At 42.6% G+C, this 12,979-nt stretch overlaps 1 protein-coding gene and 1 pseudogene across 3 annotated transcripts in view; both read left to right on the top strand.

Annotated features, from left to right (window-relative positions):
- Window positions 1-12,979, top strand: part of CACNA1E (calcium voltage-gated channel subunit alpha1 E) — a 274,294-nt gene that overhangs the window by 177,013 nt on the left and 84,302 nt on the right. The gene's annotated exons all lie outside the window — the stretch shown is intronic.
- On the top strand, window positions 1,312-1,757 carry LOC129081994 (60S ribosomal protein L27a-like; annotated as a pseudogene).

The raw sequence follows: 12,979 nt of genomic DNA, 5'->3' as shown, positions 1-12,979 counted from the left end.
TCAGTATTTTTATTCATTGATATTATACTTTCATAATTCTACTAAATTATATGTAGATTCTTTGGGGTTTTCAATGCATAGATAGCCTTATGTTCAGAGAATCATGGCTTTTTTATTATTATTTTTTCCTTCTTATACCCTCTATCACATTTGAAGTTAGTATTCTATTTTTCTTTTTTTCTGTAACTAAATTTTAATTTTTTCCAGGCATTTCTAAATCAATGAAATTTTTATAAACAGTAACGCCTTCAATGCAATATCAAAAGTAATTTATACTACCCTGTTTTGGCTTATATGCTATTATTGACTAATATGTAGTCCTCCTTTATATTTTGAACCCAGCAATTTAGACATAATCATTAGTATTTTAAACAAAAATGTTTTATTAGATTTACTCTCATGTCTACCACGTTTTGTTTTACCATTCTTTCTTCCATCTTAGACTTGCCTTTTTAGATTGTTTTTCTTCTTTCTAAAGTATATTCTTCAGAGATTCCTTTAGCAATGCAAATCCCTTCACTCTTTCTTTATCTGAAAGTATCTTCATTTTGACCACATTCTTAAAAGTTAGTTTGTTAGGGTGCGTAATTCAAAGTGGCAATTATTTCTTCTCGGCATTCTACAGACATAATTCCTGTGCCCCAGCTGCCGTCATTGCTGATGAGATCTGATTGTCATTCCTTAATAAGTGATCAATGTTTTCTTATTTCTTAGGCTCGGTCAAAGACTTTGTCTTTGGTGTTGTGTAATTTATACTCTAATGGTTCTAGTTATGGATTTATCAGTGTATCCTGCTTTTAAATGTATCATGCTTACTGTGTCTATATATTTGAGTATTTGCTTAATTCTAGGAAATTTAGGTACTTCTTTCAAAGATTTCATCTCCTCAGTCTAATGCCTCTCTTTCTATGGAGCTATGACTTGACTTATGTAAGACCTTCATCCTAGCCAACATTTTTACTAACCTCCATTTTCATTTTTCCCATCTCTTTATATCATTGTGCTACATTAAAAAAAAAAAAAAAACCTTCACAGTTCACTGGTATTTTCTTCAAAGCTATCTACTCTGCTATGTAATTTACCATTGAAATTTAAGTTTTAAAGGAAGAGAAAAAACACAAATTAATCCACACCAGGAATACAAAGGGGTTATCACTACAGATCCTATAGGAATTAGATAATAAATATTTGGTATGAAAAATTTTCTGCCTATAAATTCAACAACTTAAAGTGGTAAGTTCCTTGAGAACATGATTGCCAAAATTATACAAGAACTTGAAAATCTAGCCCTCTTGCATCTCGGCCGCCGACATGCCATCCAGACTGAGGAAGACCCGGAAACTTTGGGGCCACCTGAGCCAAGGCCACGGTCACATCGGCAAGCACAGGAAGCACCCAGGAGGCCAGGGTAATGCCGGTAGCTTGCATCACCACAGGATCAACTTCGACAAATGTCACCCAGGTTACTTTGGGAAAGTTGGTATGAGGCATTATCACTTAAAGAGGAACCAGAGCTTCTGCCCCACTGTCAACCTTGATAAACTGTGGACCCTGGTCAGTGAGCAGGCACAGGTAAATGCCGCCAAAAATAAGACTGGAGCCGCTCCATCATTGATGTGGTGCTGTCGGGCTACTACAAAGTTCTGGGGAAGGGAAGGCTCCCGACACAGCCTGTCATTGTGAAAGCCAAATTCTTCAGCAGAAGAGCTGAGGAGAAGATTAAGAGTGTTGATGGGGCCTGTGTGCTGGGAGCTTGAAGCCACATGGAGGGGAATCCATTAAATTCTCACAGTGCAAAAAAAAAACAACAACAAAAAAAAACAAGAAAATCTAAATGAGCCCATTTATATAAAGAAATTGAATTCATAATCTTAAAACCTTCCCGCGAACAAACAAAATAGCCCAGGCTGCTTGGCTTCACCAGTCAACTCTACCAAACATAGTGTCAGTCCTTTATGGGCTCCTTTAGAACATAGAGGCAGATAGAATACTTATCAATTCATTTGCTGTGACAAGCATAACCCTGGTACTTAATCCTGACAAATATATCATAGAAAAAGAAATTTACAGGACAATATCCATCATAAACATAGATACATCAATCAGATCTGGCAAATATAAAGGATAATACATCACAACTAAGTGCTGTTTAATTCATGAGTGTAAGGTTGGATTAGCATTTGAAAATCAATCAGTGTAATATGCCACGTTAACCGTGGAAAAGGGAAGAAGCACATGACAGCTCCATAGATGCACAAAAAGAATTTAGCATAATCAAATACTCCTTTTTAATAAAAACTCACTGTAAATAAATGGCAGAAGGAGCTTTCTCAGTATGATAAAAAGGCACCTAAAAAACCTAAGCTTGCATAATATTAGTGGTGAAATATCCCTTTTGCCCTGTGATCTGGAAATGGGCAGAAACCTTTACTTTTACTGCTTTTATTTTTATTCAACATTGTTCTGCAGATCTGATCCACTTTAATAAGACAAGAAAAAGAAATAAAGGGCATGAAGATTGTAAAGAAGTAAAACTAATTTTTTCACAAACAATATGATTTATTTTGAAACACTAATAGAATCTACAAACTACTAGAGCTAATAAGCCAATTTAGCAGGGTCACAACAGGCTATAACATCAATATACAAAAAATTAATTGGATTATATATATGTGCAATGATCAGTTGCAAACTAAATGAGTTTAAAATGAATTTTAAAATTATAAAAAGTAACACAAAATCAAATAGGAATAAATCTGACAAAAAGTTCTGTGAGTCCTCTCTAACGAAAACTGCAGAACATTGCTGAAATAAAGAGTTGCTTTAAAAAAAATGGAGGGACATAACATCTTTATGGATTGAAAACTTGCTATCACTGAGATATCCATTATCCTTAAAGCAAAATATAGATTCAGTATAATCCCTATCAAGATTCCAGTAGACTAATTTGAAGATATAGGCAGGATGATTCAAAAGTTGATATGGAAATGCAAAAACTTTAGAGAAGCCAGACAATTTTGAAAAAAGAGAATAAAGTTATAGGACTTTCACTGATTGATTTTAAGGTTTACTGTAATGCTACTGTAATTAAGACAGTATGGTATTGGTGCAAGGTTGGACAAATAAGTGAGCAGAACAGAACAGAGAGCCCCTCATATAGATGGTTGGTTTTTGACAAAGGTACGAAGTTGGTTCAATGGGGAAAGGAAAGGCTTTACTAAATCATGCTAAATAGACTGGATGTTGGTACAGGGGAAAGATGAATCCAGGCTTCTATTTCTCTGTGGATAAACATTAATCTGAGAATCTCTGTGAGAATTTGGGGTAGACAAACATTTCTTGGACAGATAGAATAGGTACAAGCAATAAAACAAAATAATGGATAAGTTGGGCTTTGTCAAAATTAAAAATATTTTGTTCATCAGAAGAGAGCATTAAGAAAAAGTAGCCCTGCCTGGTGCAGCTCAGTGGATTGAGTGCCAGCCTGTGAACCAAAGGGTCACTAGTTTGATTCCCAGTCAGGGCACATGCCTGGGTTGTGGGCCAGGTCTCCAGTAGGGGGCGCATGAGAGACAACCACACATTGATGTTTCTCTCCCTCTTTTCCTCCCTCTCATCCCCTCTTTAAAAATAAATAAGTAAAAAATTTTTTAAAGAAAAAGCAGATAAGCCACAGGCTGGGAGAAAATATTTATATAAAACATGTCAGTTTTTGTGGTTTTGTGAACCATGGAGATTTCCCTTACTTTCCTGTAAGTTCAGGAATGCATTCATTAGCACACTTGTATTTATCAGGTCTCTGGGAGTGTTGTGTAAAAGCTGTTTCAGAACACTAGTGCATCATACTGTCAGAAGTGAAAGACGGCTCTTTCACTTTTCAGATTCTCTATAAAATGCAACAGTTTTCTGAGCAGCATTAGGTGGAAATTCAGTTACAGCACTGTAGTGACTACCTTATTTTATACTTAAGCAGAATTGTCTAGCGAAATCCTGTCTAGTTACCCCTTCAGAAGTAAAGCCTATGTTTGCTAGTTTCCCAGGTAGGAGGCATTATTACTACAAAGGAGTAAGTCGGGCTCTGGAAAACACAAGTATTGGTGTATGTTTTCAGGCGTCAGCCTTCTTACAGGGGGGGCCCTGGCTCTCCACCCACATGTGTGTATACCCACATGTGTGCGTGCACCCTTTCGTGACTGTGGATGTTGCCACATGTAGGTACAGACAATGTTTTCTGATGAGAAGTATTTTCGGGTAAGAATGAAGATGTAGGAAGGAATAATATTTTAACTTAGAATTCTTTGGATATTAGAATGCAGAGCTATAAAATCAGGTCAGTATTTAAGAGCAGAACAAGTTTATTTGCAAAAGGATATGACTGTTACTTACACTGTTGAAAATTAGTGCTTTTAATGAGAGTCCATTTCTCTTAATAAAAGGTCACTGTACATTTCCTACTTTCCGCACACAATGAGACTATGAATGCAATGCCTCCTATGGCTTCCTTCCCTCTACTGCCCTGCGCAGGGCAGGGCAGAGAGATCCTGTAGCGGAGTTGAGGGGCTTCTGTGACCTCAAGCCCTCTTCTTCTGGTTGAGTCCATCCTCATGAATGACATGCAGAAGGGAAGACAGAAAAGGAAAGGATTAAAAAAGAAAAATGAAAGGCAGAGGAGGAGGGCACACAGAAATAAAGAAGAGAAAATTATATCGAAAAGCTGTGACAAAATGCTACCAATATAATCTTAAGTGGCTCAGGTCTCCTGGCTTCTAATTTGCCTCTGTAGACCAATTCGTGGTCAGAAGAATATTGGTTCTGTCCCTGCTTCATTTTATGACTTTGGACAGGCACTTTAACATCCTCTGGCCTCATTTTAAAAACAAGAATGACATCATGTATCTTGTATTTTTGTGAAAATTAAAAAGGTGGTGCTTATAAAACATTTAGCAGAGTTGCTGGGACATCATAAACACAAACTAAATAGTAATTAGTATGATGATCTCAATCCCACGCCTTCTAGCCCCAAATAAATGGCTTTGCTCCAGACATTGCTCCTTCAACTTTCTGTGGCCAGTGTTATTGAAACGTTTGTGAAATTCCATTATAAGAAACACAGATTAACATAAAAATGAAATTAAAAAATAGATATAAGGTCTAAGCCCCACTTTTTACTCCTATATTCCATAGGTATAAAATATCTATTAAATTGCTGTAGACGTTATTGCGCACTTTGGATTTCTGAATTTAACATGCACTAGTAACAGTGTAAATGGGTGTCAGTCCGTGGACCGCCCTCTGGGTACCACTGCTCTGTGAGGAGCACATCTGCCGACAGCTGTAAGCTCATAGGGGCGGACTTCGGTAAGGGGAGGCAAGGCCCTTCGAAGCTCTTAGAAGCCTGCGCTGTGGTGAGGGCTGTGGTCCAAGCTGGCAGCTCCCTCCCGAATGTATTCATTTATTCACACACATATCTTAAACATTCCAAACTCTAGAAGGTCTTCTCTGAAAGAAATCCTCATCAAAAAGCCCTCTGCAAAAATGGCTTCTTCTGAGGGTGGCAGAGTCATCCAGGAGTCTGTGCGGGGAGCAGTCAGAATTGAGAAGTAGTAAACTCATCTTCAAGTGTTCAAAAGATGAATTTTCCTCCTCTCTGAATGTCACCAGTATTCCTTCCTTTTCAGGGTTGATTTATATTCTCTTTGACCCAAATATCTGTTTTCAAGTTAATATCCTAAGGGGATAAAGCAGTGAGAGTCATACACTCACAGCGTTTTGGTGTTGAAGAGAACCAGCTGCTTTGGGCTTCAGGTTTGGGTTCAGCGTGCGTGTGTTTAAGGTTTAGCATGCCAGGCACCATGACCAGTGTCTTTGCTCTTGTGAGCCCATTGGCACAGCAGCTCAGTGAGGTTGGTATCTTAATCAAGGTCAGTTATTAGGAAATCAATTACTTGCCCGCGGTTGGTAATTCAAAGCTGTGTGCAGCGAGTCCAACTACAGTTCTTTCTTACTGCACTACATGTTTAGTTATCTTCCCTACCGTTCTGTTACTTCGGTTGTGTATTTGTTGTCACTGAGTCCTCATTGGAAAGTGGGTGGCCTATGATAGTCTCAAGCCCTCCCATCCACTGCCTGCTTGCCTTTCAGGAGGATGTCTTTGCTTGTACATCACCTGCTTTTGTAGCATTTGTCTCTAACAGGCATTGACATTTTCAATGAGGTGATAATTACATTTTAATGAAGAACTTTGATTAACTGTAAAACAAGCTAATTTAAGAAACGCTTCTAAATAAAAGATGATAACCATCAATGGAACGCGAGACAGCAGAAGGGTAAGGTCTCAGTTGCAGCAGAAAATATTTAAGCTGAATATACTAAAGAATTTCCAGCTGTGATGACGCGTAACAGCTTTGGTATCATTTTTAAAGTTCATGTAGAGTGTCCAGGAAGAGATGCTGAGCTTGTTTTCCGGTTGACTTGGTTGAGAATTACTTCTTGGCAGTAGAGAGATTGACCACGCTACCAGTAGGTAGGGTCTACAGTGGTCACGACTCAAGGGAACCTTCAGAGAAAGAAGACACAATTCTGAAAGTCGTGTTACCTGTATTCATTTGTCCAGCACATGTTTGTTGAGTTCCTTGTTAGCCCCAGGCACTCTTCTGAGCACCAAGGATGTAATGGTGAACATGGCAGAAGGGACCCTTTCCTCATGAAGCTTACATTCTTGAGAAAAGTCAGAATACCTAATAGTTGAACAAAGTAATCTTTGAGGAACAAACATTATTAATAAAGTAGAACACATTATTATAGTAGAGTGTGACAGGTAATGGGGATTATTAATTTTGATTCTATGATCAGGAAGGCCCCCTAGAGTCAGGGAGATAGAACATGGTCAGATCCACATAGGATCTTACAGCCTCCAGTAAAGAGCTTGGATTTTAACCATAGGATGTCAGGGGAGTGTCTTAAGTGTGGAGCGGAGAGTATATGATTTATTTTGTGCTTTAAAAGTCATTATTTGTTTTTCTCCTATGAGGGAAGTAGGGAATTGGGACAAAGGTGAAAACAAAAAGTGGGTGAGGGAGGTTATTAGGGGCTCCTGAAGGTAGAAGTGTCCAGGCAGGAGAGCAGCGTAGCTTGGTCTCTGGTAAAAGCAGTGGAGTTGGAGAAGATTGCAAGCAATTGCTTGTGGATTAGACTGGAGTTGCAGTGAGGAAAGATGACTTGAAACACACGGACTCCTAGTTTGGCTGGTGTTAGTGGGAGAGACGATAGGAGGAGCTGTGTGAGGGAGCAGTTGTGATTGGGCCGTGTTCCGCTTGAGATGCTGATATCAAATAGACAGTTTGGAGCTCCTTGATGAACTGGGTGGCCTTTAGCACAGAGATGAGGTTGAGTTCATGGGCCTGTTGAGGTTACCTCCAGGGAGCAGGGAGAAGAGCTAGAGGAGACAACCTAGGCCCAGACTTGGAGCATGCCAGTGTTTGGAGAAGCAAAGGAGGTTGAGAAGAAGCAAAGCAGAGAAGCTTAAGAGGAGAAACCTGTCCTGGAAGAATAAACTAGAATCAAAAGATCCACATATACCTCCCGCCCCCTGTTGAGTCGACACACTCTACACCCACACGTCTTCAGGACCAAGACCCAGGGCAGGTGCCCCACTCGCTCCACCGGACCTGTTCTCTCTTGTTCCAAAGACCAAAACTACCCATTGTCCCGTGGCTGCCTCCAGCGTGGGCTGCAGCTCAGTCCGCTGGTAAGCATCTGTGGAGCAGCAAGCGTGTGCTGGGACTGTGGGCACAACATTGGGCAGGGACAGTTCAGCATAGTCCCTGCCATCAGAGTTTGCAGCAGAACAGCGTCACCACCAACTGGACGGTTACAAAGAATGTAAGTGGTTGAGGCACAGCTGCTGCTAGTACAGACCTGTGCCGTTAGGGCCCTGTGCTTAGCCTTGATTTTCTGTCTGAAACATGGAGCTAAGTTTGAGGGTTTTCTGATAGGGCGTGAATGATGGGTTTGTGAGTGAAAACTTCTCTGTGACCCACCATGGAGACATTGAAAAGGGTCGTGAGTGGAAAGTTCCCGTCAGCCTGTCTGGGTGGAGAGCTCACACTTGGTGCCTTAACTTCCACCAGGTCTCCACACTTTCTTCCTTCCCTTCAGAACTCTGCGCATCAGCTTCCCTCCGCCCCACTTTTCCTTCAGATTCCAGCTCCCCTCCTCACTGTGCACCATTCCCGTTCTGTCAGCTTCTAGCCTTTTTGGTTCTGCTTGTCCGCCCCGAAGCAGAAGAAAGGGCTTGTTTTAATGGGGAAGAATCTTTTGATACTGAACCAGGACAATTTTACCTTCCTGAGCAGAATCTTTAATGTTTAAATATCTGGGGATGTTGAACAAAGGATTCTGGGCAATTCAAAGCTTATTACAAAGGAGAAATGCCCCCATGGTATGAAGTGGATAATAAACTTGCAGTCACTCCCTTGAACACAGCCGCGCCCACTCCCCCGGGCGCCTCCAACCCTTTGGGGAGGGGCGCCGATTGCTGCAGCTCCTCCGAGGAGTGCAGAAAGTGTCTCCTAAAAGAACACAGCCATTTGTTCTCTGTCAAGATGCCTCTTTCATGCTGTAATTAGAGTGCGGTGGGGGGGTGGAGGTGGGGGAGAAAGAAGAATACCAAATGCTTTTACTTCCTTGGCTCATTTTGCCTGCACCACAGGGCTTTGAACCCACTGAAATATTGTGACTGAAACACACACAATGATCTGCGTCAAGAGCGAGAAAGCAGCGCGTGTGCGCAGGAGTTTGTGCCTTGATAACGTCTGCTTCCTTCACGAGGGGGCAAGGCTGGTGGGTCATTAAACAGGAGGGCAATCAGGATCCTGTGTGGTAACTCTGTCTTTCCAGAGTCACATGGATGCTTTCAGCCTTTGTTTCCAGCCTGCAAAATAGGCGTCATAGTGGGTCCCGATGCTCTTCTTAACACGCGTGAGGACAAGCACGTGAGAGCAGAACTTGCCGGTGTTCCTAGTGCAGGCCATTTCTTGCTTGTCCCTGCCAACGGGAGGGGACGACCAAGTAGCTGGGATGAAACAGGGCAGCGTTTCAAAATACGTGAGAACCTTTTTGTGTTGCATTTCACTTGAAGCAAGTTCTTCATTATGTTTTGCTGAAAGTCAGTTACCATCTTTTGAGCAGCAGCTGGCAGGGGAGAAAAAGGGAGGAGAAAGTGCTGGGAGAGGCTAGGACGGCTGTTTGCTGCTGTAAGCTCGTGGTCTCAGACAACGCCAAGCACATAGTAGGCACTCCATGAATTATACTTTGGAGGCGGAATAAATACATGTGTGTATGCAGGCCTCGATCAGAGTTGTCTGTGTTACGATACAGTCTCAGAAGTGTCAGTAACACTTAGAATGAGCACTTGAAATGCCCGCTCTGGGCTAGGTACTGAGCACTTGCCTTGTACTCTTTGATTCAGTCCTCAGCTCACTTTGAGACAGTCTGGTGTCTGTGCTGATTTTACAAATGAGAAAACTGAGGCTCAGCATGGTTAAGAACTTGCCCCAGATCACACCCTGATGGAGCCAGGATTCAAACCCAGTTCAGTTCAGTTTCAGAGTGCTTCTTCTTCTTCTTTTTTTTTTTTTTTTTTTTTTTTTGAGAGAAGACAAGGCAGGGAGAAAAAGAGAGAAACATCAATGTGTGGTTTCCTCTTGAGCACCCCCCACTGGGGACCCAGCCCACAACCCAGGCATGTGCCCTGACTGGGAATCAGACTGCTGACCCTTGACCCTTCGGTTCCCAGGCCAGCACTCAATTCACTGAGCCACACCAGCCAGGGCCAGTGTTGGAGCTTTTCATCATAGGCTCTAACAGTCTGGATGACACCAACTTCAGGGTTAAAAAATAAAACAGGAAACATTCCAGCTCCTTCATGTTCTCCTTCATGTTCATTGCCAGGCCTTTCCCCTGCACCTACTCAGTCCAATAAATAAACAAGATCTCTGTGACAAGAGGAGAGAGGACAAAAAGGCCATGCGTTCCCTGAGATCCTAAAAGAAATCTGCCTCTGAGTTCTCATGACAGAGATGTCACCAGGACTTATGATGTCCATCATAGGCTTTGGACCCACAGATCACAGGGGTGCCCCAGGTCAGCCACCATGCCGTCGGCGTGGGGCCAGCAAGCCGTCGCACTCTGCACCTGGGTTTCCTCGCATGTGACAGGCAAGGCTTGGAGAGGTGGTTTGGCAGGTCCTGTCCACCTGGTCTGCTGGTGTGGGCACCACCACCCTTTCTTTCGTTGCCCTGGGTTTAAGACGGGGGGCGGGAGGGCGGGGTGGCGGGGTGGCGTAGAGCATCTGTGGCTGGTCAGTCGTTTACCTTCACTGCTGTGGGGGAGGGGCTCCTGCTCATCGGAGGAGACTCCCCAAGCCCCTGGTCTCTCAGGAAGAGTGACACAGCATGTATAATGCAGTGTCTGAGTCCATGCACCCATCCTGCCCATCCGAGTCAACACTGCGTGGCATTTAGAGGGCTGAGAGCTTTGTAGACAGCCTAAGTCTCCTTAAATCCTTTCTGGAGCAAGTCAAGGGATGAGGTGTAAATAGCTGTAATACAGCTGAAGTGTATGACCTTCAGTAAGGTGTTTACCTCCTCCGGGCTGTGTTTGCTCCTCTGGAAAAGGGGAGAAAAGGTTCCCCAGCTGCCTAAGAACTCCAAAAAGCTGTTTTATCCGCCATCCTCCTGCCCGTTTCCCAATGAGACTGAAATTAAACCACTGCCAACACACAGTTGCCTCTCTGACATCCCCCAAGTTCTCTGTTTGCTTTAGAACACACAGGGTTGAAGAGGTTCTTCTTGATGGCTCCCCCAGATTCCTCCTTCTGGAAGCAGACACCTTCCAAGAAGACTAGGGGGCGGTGAAGCACTTGGGAAATACGGGCCCTGAAGATGAACAGGGATATGACTGTGGCCATTCGCACACTTGGCGAAGTCTGTCTACGTACGTGCCTCTGTGTGCCAGTGTGAGCTTGTGTGTATTTGCGCCAGTGTGTGTGTGATGAAGCGTACAAGTGTGTACAGGAGTGTGAGTAAACAGATCTTTGAGTCACACAGGCAGCCCATCCTGGCGGGCTTTGTCTTCCTTTGGTTGCCATGACAGCAGCGAGGCCTCCTCGCATCAGTAAGAAGAGCTTCCCCGTGGGGACTGAAGCAGGAGGAGGGTCTGGAGCCAAAGGCCAAACTGGAGCCAAACAGTCCTCTGACAGCGTTTCTTGTCGAAGCAGACCTGCCAGAACAGCCACCTCTCTAGGTCACTGTAGAGAAGCCTGTCCAGGTGCCCTGTGACTGCGGTGGCACATGGGCAGGAATTTCAGACTGGAGTGAGGTTCCAGTGGACCCCACTTCTATTTTCCCATAAGTTAGCCGTCTCATGGTAACTTCTGGATAGGTGAATGACCAAGTGCCCTCCCATCCCCTGACCCTGTGAACTAAAACCAGTCACTTTAATTTACCAACATAGAGGATGAACTGCTTTACAAATCATCTGTGCCAGTGGCTCCTTTGGTTCTGTAAATACTAGTGAATTTTAATCTTACCCTAAATATGGCTGTGCAGACAACCTGGCCTGCCTGCCTCAGACACACCCCCAGGCACACATGAGGGAAGTTTTGGGTGTTATACTTTGTCTGTGATTATGTATACAATTTTAACACCTCATCTAATTATGGAAAATATGGAATTGGTTACGTATCAACAGTTGATCTTTACAAATTGTGCCTCTCCTGTAAACTGCTGGAAAACAAAAGTGGTCACAAATGTAAATTCACTGACTGGGATTAAAGAAGAAAATTGTACTTAGCCATGCAGTACAGGAAGATCAGTCTCTTCCTGAGCTCCCAAAATTGGAATTTAAATTGTAAAAACCCAAATGTTTCCTACATGCATGACAATCAGAATAGAGGCCCATCCACACTCACCTCCAACTCATCTTCCATTTATTTTGGGCGAGAGAGACGTGTCACGAGGGAACTGCACCCAAAATTATGGGCAACAGAACTGAGCAAGAAGCATCTCCGACACAACGCAATCTCTGTCCCCCCCAGTTTTACTGAGATATGACTGAAACGTAGCATTGTATTAATTTATATTACTCAACATGATGATTTGATATATGTCTATATTGTGAAATGATTACCACAATAGATTTGGCTAACATCCATCCCTTTGTATAGTTAAATAAGTTTTTTCTTGTGATAAGAACTCTTCAGATCTACTCTCTTAGCAAATTTCAGTTATCCCATATGGTGTTATCAACTCTAGTTACCATGTCACACATTAGCTTCTCAAACTCCATTCCTCTTAAAACCGGCAGTTTGCATCTTTCGACCACCTTCACCCATATCCTGCCCTCCCCACCACCACCTCTGGCAGCCACCAGTCTGTTCTCTGTTTCTGTGAGTTCACTTTTTAAAAAGGATTCCATGTATGAATAAGGTCATACAGTACTTTGTCTTTTTCTGTCTGACTTCGTAAGTAAGTCTGTCGTCGAAGTCTGCTTGACTTCATAAAGACTTCAAGGTCCATCTATATTGTCGCAAATGGCAGGATTTCCTTTTTATGGCTGAACAGTATTCTGTTTTATATACATGTATTTTATTTATATTATATATATTTTTAATATATCTAGCACATCATCTTTATCCATTTATCCATCAGTGGGCATTTAGGTTGTTTCTGTGTTTTGGCTGTTGTAAATAATGCTTCAGTGAACATAGAGATGCATATATCTTTTTGAATTACTGTTTTTGTTTTCTTCAGGGATGTGTGTGTACCAGCAGGGATGTGTGTGTACCAGCAGCATATAGTAGTTCTCTGTATAATCTTTTGAGGAACTCCATACTGTTTTCCACAGTGGCTGTACCAATCTATATTCCCACCAGTAGTGCACAAGGGTTCCCTTTTCTCTCCATCCTCGCCAGCATTTG

This window comes from Pteronotus mesoamericanus, unplaced genomic scaffold (genome assembly GCF_021234165.1).
Source record: "Pteronotus mesoamericanus isolate MK-2021 breed Mesoamerican mustached bat unplaced genomic scaffold, CSHL_Meso_final scaffold_1186, whole genome shotgun sequence".
NCBI lineage: Eukaryota > Metazoa > Chordata > Mammalia > Chiroptera > Mormoopidae > Pteronotus > Pteronotus mesoamericanus.
This window is presented reverse-complemented; position numbering and strand designations above follow the sequence as displayed.